The sequence below is a fragment of the Cornus florida genome, unplaced genomic scaffold, assembly GCF_030987335.1.
Source record: "Cornus florida cultivar Cherokee Brave unplaced genomic scaffold, ASM3098733v1 CherokeeBrave_3.0.0_Hap2_Chr09, whole genome shotgun sequence".
In the NCBI taxonomy this organism is placed as follows: Eukaryota; Viridiplantae; Streptophyta; class Magnoliopsida; order Cornales; family Cornaceae; genus Cornus; species Cornus florida.
In genome coordinates, this window is record NW_026775579.1 from 6,180,208 (window position 1) to 6,187,819 (window position 7,612).

Below are 7,612 nucleotides of genomic sequence, written 5' to 3' on the forward strand. Positions count from 1 at the left end.
CTCAAAACCAAACTCAAGAAATGGTCAAAACTAAATTCTGATAAGGGGGAAAGGTAGAGCACGGCGAGGGGAACAACAAATGTTAAGGCCGAAGACTTTCCATCAAGGAAAAGTGAACCAAAGGAGGAGAGAGATGATGGCAGCACCCCTTGGGCTGCCATGGGAGCTCCAGGTCATGCATGAAGAGGGGAGAAGATGAAAAATGAAATATCTCACCCCCCTTTTATAAAAATCTCAAAAAGTGCCCCGAACGGATCCCGCCGGGTCCGAAAAAGTAAAATTTGAGCAGACACGTTCAAATGGCAAAACTTTATGAACAAAAAAGATTCAAAATGATAAAATATGAATAACGAAAGAAACGGCGTCAAAAACTAAGTCCCGAGCGGAATGTTATGCCCAAAACAAGTTTGGTGAAAACTGGGGCCAAAAACCCTGAAACTGGAAAACATCGACCAGGAGGAAATTCCAAGAGTACACAACTCGACGAAATGTGAAAATGAATCCTGTACGAGGATCCAGGCTCAAAACAAGACATTTTGTAATAACTTTCATTAATTACAAATGGCCCCTCCAAAAAGTGAAAACTGCACTTATGGCCCAGAATGAAAATATCTTCCAAAAATATTTTCTGAAAAACCCCTGAAATAAAATATCTTCAAAAGATATTTACGAAAAACACCCCAAGAAAAGAAAATAATTTCAAACAACTTTGCATCCATGCCCCTATGGACACTAGGAGCAACCAGAGTACTTTTTTGCAAAAGTAAAGATACGTATTTCGAGGAAACCACTCAAGATGAAGGCACGTGAAGTCAAAAACCAACTCCGAGCATGAGAAGTGAGGTTGTGCCAAAAATTGACAAACAGAGATAAGACGAAATAGGGAAAATGACAGAATAGGGAAAAGACGAAATAGCGCATAGTGTCCGAAAAACGAAAAATGCGGAAATAACTCGGTCCTCAAAGGAAGTTGTCAATTCACATGAAAGAGTCTCAGAAACCAATTTCGAGCACTCGAGATGACACTAAGCGACACGAAACAGAGCTCAGAAAGGAAAATTAAACGAAAAAAATTCATTCGTAAAATTTCAGGAAAAAGGGAAGGAAGGTAAATGACCGGGTCGTTACAGTATTGTGTGCCAAAGTGAACATGCAAGCATATGTAATATGATAAAGTAGACGTACTACAATGGCCTACGGCCTCATGGCATATTGTATGTAAAATATGACCCTTCAATGCATGAAATCTCTTAACTTCCATAAGCAACAATGAAGTTAAAAATTTGCATACATATCACATAAAGTGTCTTTGGCCCCTGGCCTCATTACATACAAGTCAAATACATTGCATAGAGTGTACTTATGTACATATTACATAAATGAAATCAAATATACACATTTTGACCTAAAAGACTATAAGTGGCATTTCAAGCCAACCTTTACAAGAATTAAAACCTTCAAGTCTACAATCATCCAAGCAATGATGAACATCACGAACCAAGTCTTCGTACCTGAACAAATCCCCCAGTAACTTCAGGGTGAGTAAACAAGTTTACTCGTAGAGAATGAGCATACATAGACTCGATTTCTTATAGATTTTTTAGACTAACATGAAATAGTTCAAAAGGATCATGCCACCTAACGTCTATGTCAATGTGAGACTCAGGGATCATCATAAGCTACCTTAGAGTATTTCTAGCATAAATCACATCCTTCATGCAATTCCAAACAACATAAGAACATGCTATTCAAAGCAACAAAATATAGATTCTCAAAGCCATCAACTTGAAATCTAAAATACGAATCAACTAAGATGGTTCATGCCACCTAGCATCTATGTTCCAAATGAGTCTAAGGAATCGTCCTAGGCTATATTAGAACAACAAAACACAAATCACAATACCGATGCAATTTAACCAACATTAGAATTTCCAATACAACGCATAAAGCACGAATTCTCAAAGTTAACATCTTGTAACTTAAAATAGGAAATCATATAAGGAACAATAAGTTACAACATCATCTAGTTATCAACTTGAAATGAATTGCGAAATCAAACAAGGTGGATACTTGGACATCACGCCGTATCAGATCGACACCAAAGTTATTTTAGGGTTACTAGCTCATGGGTAACCGCCCTATATGCGCACTAGACTATAGGAGGACGTTCTCCCGTACTAGAATTATGTCCTAGCCGTAGCCAAACAACGATATCCCAAGCTTTCAAAATCAACAAGTTGTGCAACAACATATATATCAACATGTATATACAAGATAATCAACTATCAACCACGCACAACCAAATTTGTAAACACATACAATACATGCTCTAAGTCCACCACTACTATGGCATGAAAGATGTCAAAAATAAAGTGTGTAACTCATTACACAAGACAACAATATATTCCATAAAGAAAACATGATCTTATGAATATAAATATAACAACAATGTTACTTAATGCTCCAAACATAACCAAGTGAATATACAACAAGTCTAAGTCCATGATTTGAATATAGAAAAAACTTCTAAAGCACAATTAGGTCCATGGAGCCATTAGATAGAATTTAATTAAACAAAAATCATTAAATTCTCTATATTTCAAATCAATATCCAATAACCTCAAATTTTTATATGTTAAACAATATAGCATGCTCATTACATATATCAAATCAAAAGAGCAAAATAAGCAAGAAATCATCATGTAGAATTTAATTAATTTAAATTAATTAAATCTCTAATTTTCAAAAGTTATTCAAATAATCCCAAATTAATATATAATAAGAATTAAATCATGATAATCACTAATATCAAGTCAAAACTTAATTACATCAATGGAGTAATTAAATAGAATTTAATTACATAAAACTTAAATAAATCTCTAGATTTTAAAAGTTGTTCGAATGATCTCAAATTAATATATATCAAGCACTAAGTCATGGTCACACCATATATCAAGTCTAAAATGGAATACAAGCAAAACACAATTTACTAGAATTTAAATCAAATTAAATCCATTTAATCTCTAGATTTAAAAACTCATTTAAATCATCCCAATTTAATATATACCAAAGATCAAGCTATGGCCATGCCAAAAACCAAGTCTAAAATGAGTTATAAACAATTATGATATATCATTTATTTTTCAAATTGACAAAAGAGCATACTTACAACTTATATATTCATACAAAAGCAAATAAAGCCACTTAGAAAATAAATTATAATACCCCCTACCTCACAAGAGGATTGTTCCTCTTGAATCCAAGGCTAGCAAGCACAAAATGGTAAACCCTTCTAGGGTTATGAAAAGGAAGATGAGGGGAACAAAAAGTATTCCCAAGGTCAAGCTTGGAAATCAATGGAAGGCCCTCAAAATCAAGGTCAAAGCTTAAGGCTTTAAGTTCCATCCATGGAGGCTAGGGTTTTCTTTACAAGAGAGGGAGGAGATAGAAATTAAGTGTGATAGAATGTGAGTGGAGGAAATAGAAATCCTCCACTCACTATGTGGTCTTACACCAAGGTCAACACAACAAGTCTTGGTCAATTGCACAAAAACCTCTCTTTAAAACCATAGTCCCAAAATGGCCCAAAATTAATTGCAAGACTTAATTTGGAGCATACACTTGTCACTCATCCAAGCATCCATTGTAGGCTTAATCCTAAGCCTATACTTGTCAACCATCCAAGCCAATAAGTGCACCTATCCTAGGTCAACAAGTGGTTCAATCTCCACCCTCCACATGTCATGATCCAAGGCATCAAAGTGTCCCCACACAAATGTCAACAAGTGGACTAATGAGAGTGTGACACTTGTCACACTTTTTCGAAAATTACAAAAAGGTCCTTTTCCAAAATATCTCCTAAATTAAATTGCAAAATGGTCCCCAAGACGAAAAATAATTACTTTATTTAATTACACTAAAACCATACAAGTTAAGAATATTACAAAAAAGTTATGCATCCATACCCTTTACAAGAATAGTAAACACTTAGCATGCTTTTCTACAAAAGTGAGAATATTAATATCATGGAAACTAAATAATATAGGTGCATGCAAAGCCAGAATCAAATCCGAGCACAAAAAGTGAGGTTATGCAAAGAAAAACAATAAACGGGAAAAAGACAAAATGTGAATAGTGTCACAAAAGTTAAAATGTGAAAATGACTCGGTCCTTAAAGAAAGTTGTCAATCCCTAAAGAGTCTCAAAAACCATTTCCGAGCACTCGATATGACACTAAGTGACGGGAAACCGAACACAGAAGAGAAAAGACAACGGAAAAAATTTATCCGTAAAATTTGAGCAAAAAGAAAAGGAATGAAAATGATCGGGTCATTACAGTAAAGAATAATGAAATAAAATTGAAAAGCAAAGATGTTATATTGTTGTGTGTGTTGAACATGATTTGCATGCTAGGCCTAAGTGCTCTATTTATAGTCTTCCATGCAGCAGTTTGAAGATGGCAGTTTCAGCAGCTTCCACTTGGCTCTCCTTCGGACTGCCAAGTGTATGTCTTCCCCAGATTTTCCATAGTGTTAACATGTGTAAAATCATGTGTTCCCATGATCTACAACTTCTAAGGAGTGGTTTTACTGGTTGAATGCTTATTACAAGCATTTACCCACGTTCTAGAACTGCCCAGATAGAAAGGTGACAGTTCTAGCAGCAGTTGGAACTTCCACATGGCTTGTCCTTGGACTGCCAAATGTCCCATGTCTTTGGTAGTTCCCTTTGTTTTGCATCCACTTTCTCCCACATTCTTGCTTTTTTCAAAACCTCTTTGATGCATTACTTCAGTCATGTTCCTCGTGATTCCAATAATTCTGAGTAATTGGCAATTTCAATTCTATTTAAAGATTAATATTCCACCCGACCTTTCCATAAATCTCTACGTGTCCCACGTTTTGTTTATTCTTTAACGTATATAGACTCTTCTTCTTTATTTAAGACATATTGTACCAGTATTTTAGCCACGTTGTCCATGGCCTCAAACTGTAGTTGCATAGAAAACTTCTAATCTTCATATGATATGCTAACATTCGGCCAACTGTCCTATATTTTCGGTGATTCTTCCTCTTGCACAGAGTCCTTCTCCTTATACAATTCTGAATTGTGTATGTATCATACATATATGCGTCTGTCTTTGTACATGCACGATCTCCTTAACTTTGGTAACTCCTTTCTTGGTTGGACTTTCCTTTTTGCACGCTCCTATAACATTATGTATACCACAATTGAGCAACTTCTTTCCTGTAGGTATGAATTGGGTATATATATATAATTATACATTTCCCATTTTCTAGATGATCACCCACATCCCCTTCTTTTTAGAAGCTTTGTTTTGACTTGGCATGAAGTTGAATGATTGCTGGAACTTCCCTACAAAATAGGAGAAAACTTAGCATCATGTTCCCACTTTCCTTCTTTACTTGGTTAACCTAATCTTGAAATATCCTAGAAATTTCCATATAGCAGTTGCATGATTTATGAGGCAACTCCTATAATATAGGAGACTTTTTAGGAATGGAATTTTACTTCCTTCAATGACTAAGTCTATTTTTGGCATTCCATATATGCCATAACCGTTACATATCTTTCTTGGAGTGACTCCTACAAACTAGGAGATATTATAAGAGTGGGGAGTTGCCATTCTTGATGACTTGGTCAAAGGTACACATGGCTTTCCAGATGTTTGCCATGTGGCAGTAATAGACCACATGTGCTCTTATGGTGGGCTCTCATCTCACCAGATTTCCATTTCCCTTAACCTGATCTTTAATGCCACGTGGTAGCATCTGAGTGGTTCCGTACTGCATGCTATGCTGAACTGCTTGCAGGGTAACATTCCTTTTTCATCCCTGATTATAGCTTCTTTTTCCAGTTGCTGGAATATTAATCTGTGTGGTAAGTCCTATGGAACTCGTCACATGTCGCCTTTCCAGTGGCTAATATTGAGGGTATAAATAGTTTCATTTTATATATATTATAAAGTAACAAAAATTCTAGAAAGAACCAAAATTCCAGATTCAATATGGGAATTCATTTCCATCCAATCCAAAAAGATTTTGTTTTGATTGGGTGGATTGCTTTTGGGATCTTCGAAAGATAAAAAAGATCTTTCTTATTACTTTGATGTTCAAATCAGTCCAGGTTAACTTGGCACAACCCAAGCCCAACACGAGTTCAGCTTGGTTTGGACTGATTATTTTAACAGTCGGGTTGTGCTTGGCAGCCCGAGCCTATTTCAGGCTGGGCTTGGGTTAGGAAGTTCCAACCCGAACCCTAAAAAATGCCCTTATATCTTCATTACTAGGAAGGTCTCTTTTTACTACTAGTAGGGCTGCAAGTTGGACAGGCCCAACCCAGCCCAGTCCTAACCCAACCTCAACCCGAAATCGGGTTGGGTTAGGCCAGCCCGAAGTCTGCCCAAAAATGGGTTATGTCCATAACCCGAACCCAAATATTTGGACGGGTCGGGCGGGTTTCGCGGGTCAACATATATATATATATATATATTTTTTTTACAAATATACAAATTGCATTTTCCTTTTCCCATGTTTGTAAACATCAAAATATTGAAGAAAATTTTATTTTTCAATTCATTAATACTTGTCATTTTTCTTTTAATAAATACCTATAAGTGCAAATGTAGAACATCCATAAGCATACCATTTTTCTGTTTATTACAATTGAAATCTTATTACAAAAAAGTATATTGAAACACTTTTATAATGAACATCCATAAGCATAATATTGAACTTAGTTTTCAATAAGGGCAATAACCATGGTGGATTAAGCGTCATATATGCTGAACTGCTAATAATGAATTTCCTACTACAAATTGTTTCACTTTTTTTATATGTGCAAGTGTATAACACAAACTTAATTTTTTTCACTGCACAATGAAATCAAACTAGGAATAGGAATGCTCTTGGAATCCTAATTCTAATTTAAGTACCCTCTCCAAGTAACATATATGACAATCATCTTGGATTTAGGACATAAAAAACTTTTTGTTTTCAACTGTACTAAAAATATATAGGCAAACACATGCCCTCGAGCCTTAATTGGGTCCATCCCTGACTTTGATAATGATGATGTTGGACTCTTAGAGTGGGCAATAATTTATCACTGTGCACATGTAGTTCCAACCACCATATTTCACAAATAGAACTGTTAATACATAATCTCATAAAGAGAAGCATTAAAACACCACAAGCCAACCTAACACAGAGCAAGCTAGATATCTGATTCGAACTTCTTTTTTCAATTGCCAACTATTAACGGAATGGCTAGACCTTCAAAACCATCAACAATTCTTACAAAATGGAAATTAAAAGTATGTAAGATTCTACTATTGTGACGGCCTTGGTTTTTAGGCCAGCGCGTCCTGTGATGAACCGAACGTAGATCCAATAACAAATTCAGAATGCGGAAGTAAAAGATAAAACAATGGTCTCTAGAGATACAACACATCTCTAAGACACCAATGTGACCCTCAATGAGGTCACGGAACCCAAAGAAAACAAATGCGGAAACGACGTTTTAAAAACGGACAAGAATGAACCTAGAGATAAAATGATCATTTCCAAAATGAAATTGGTGCTACCAAGTA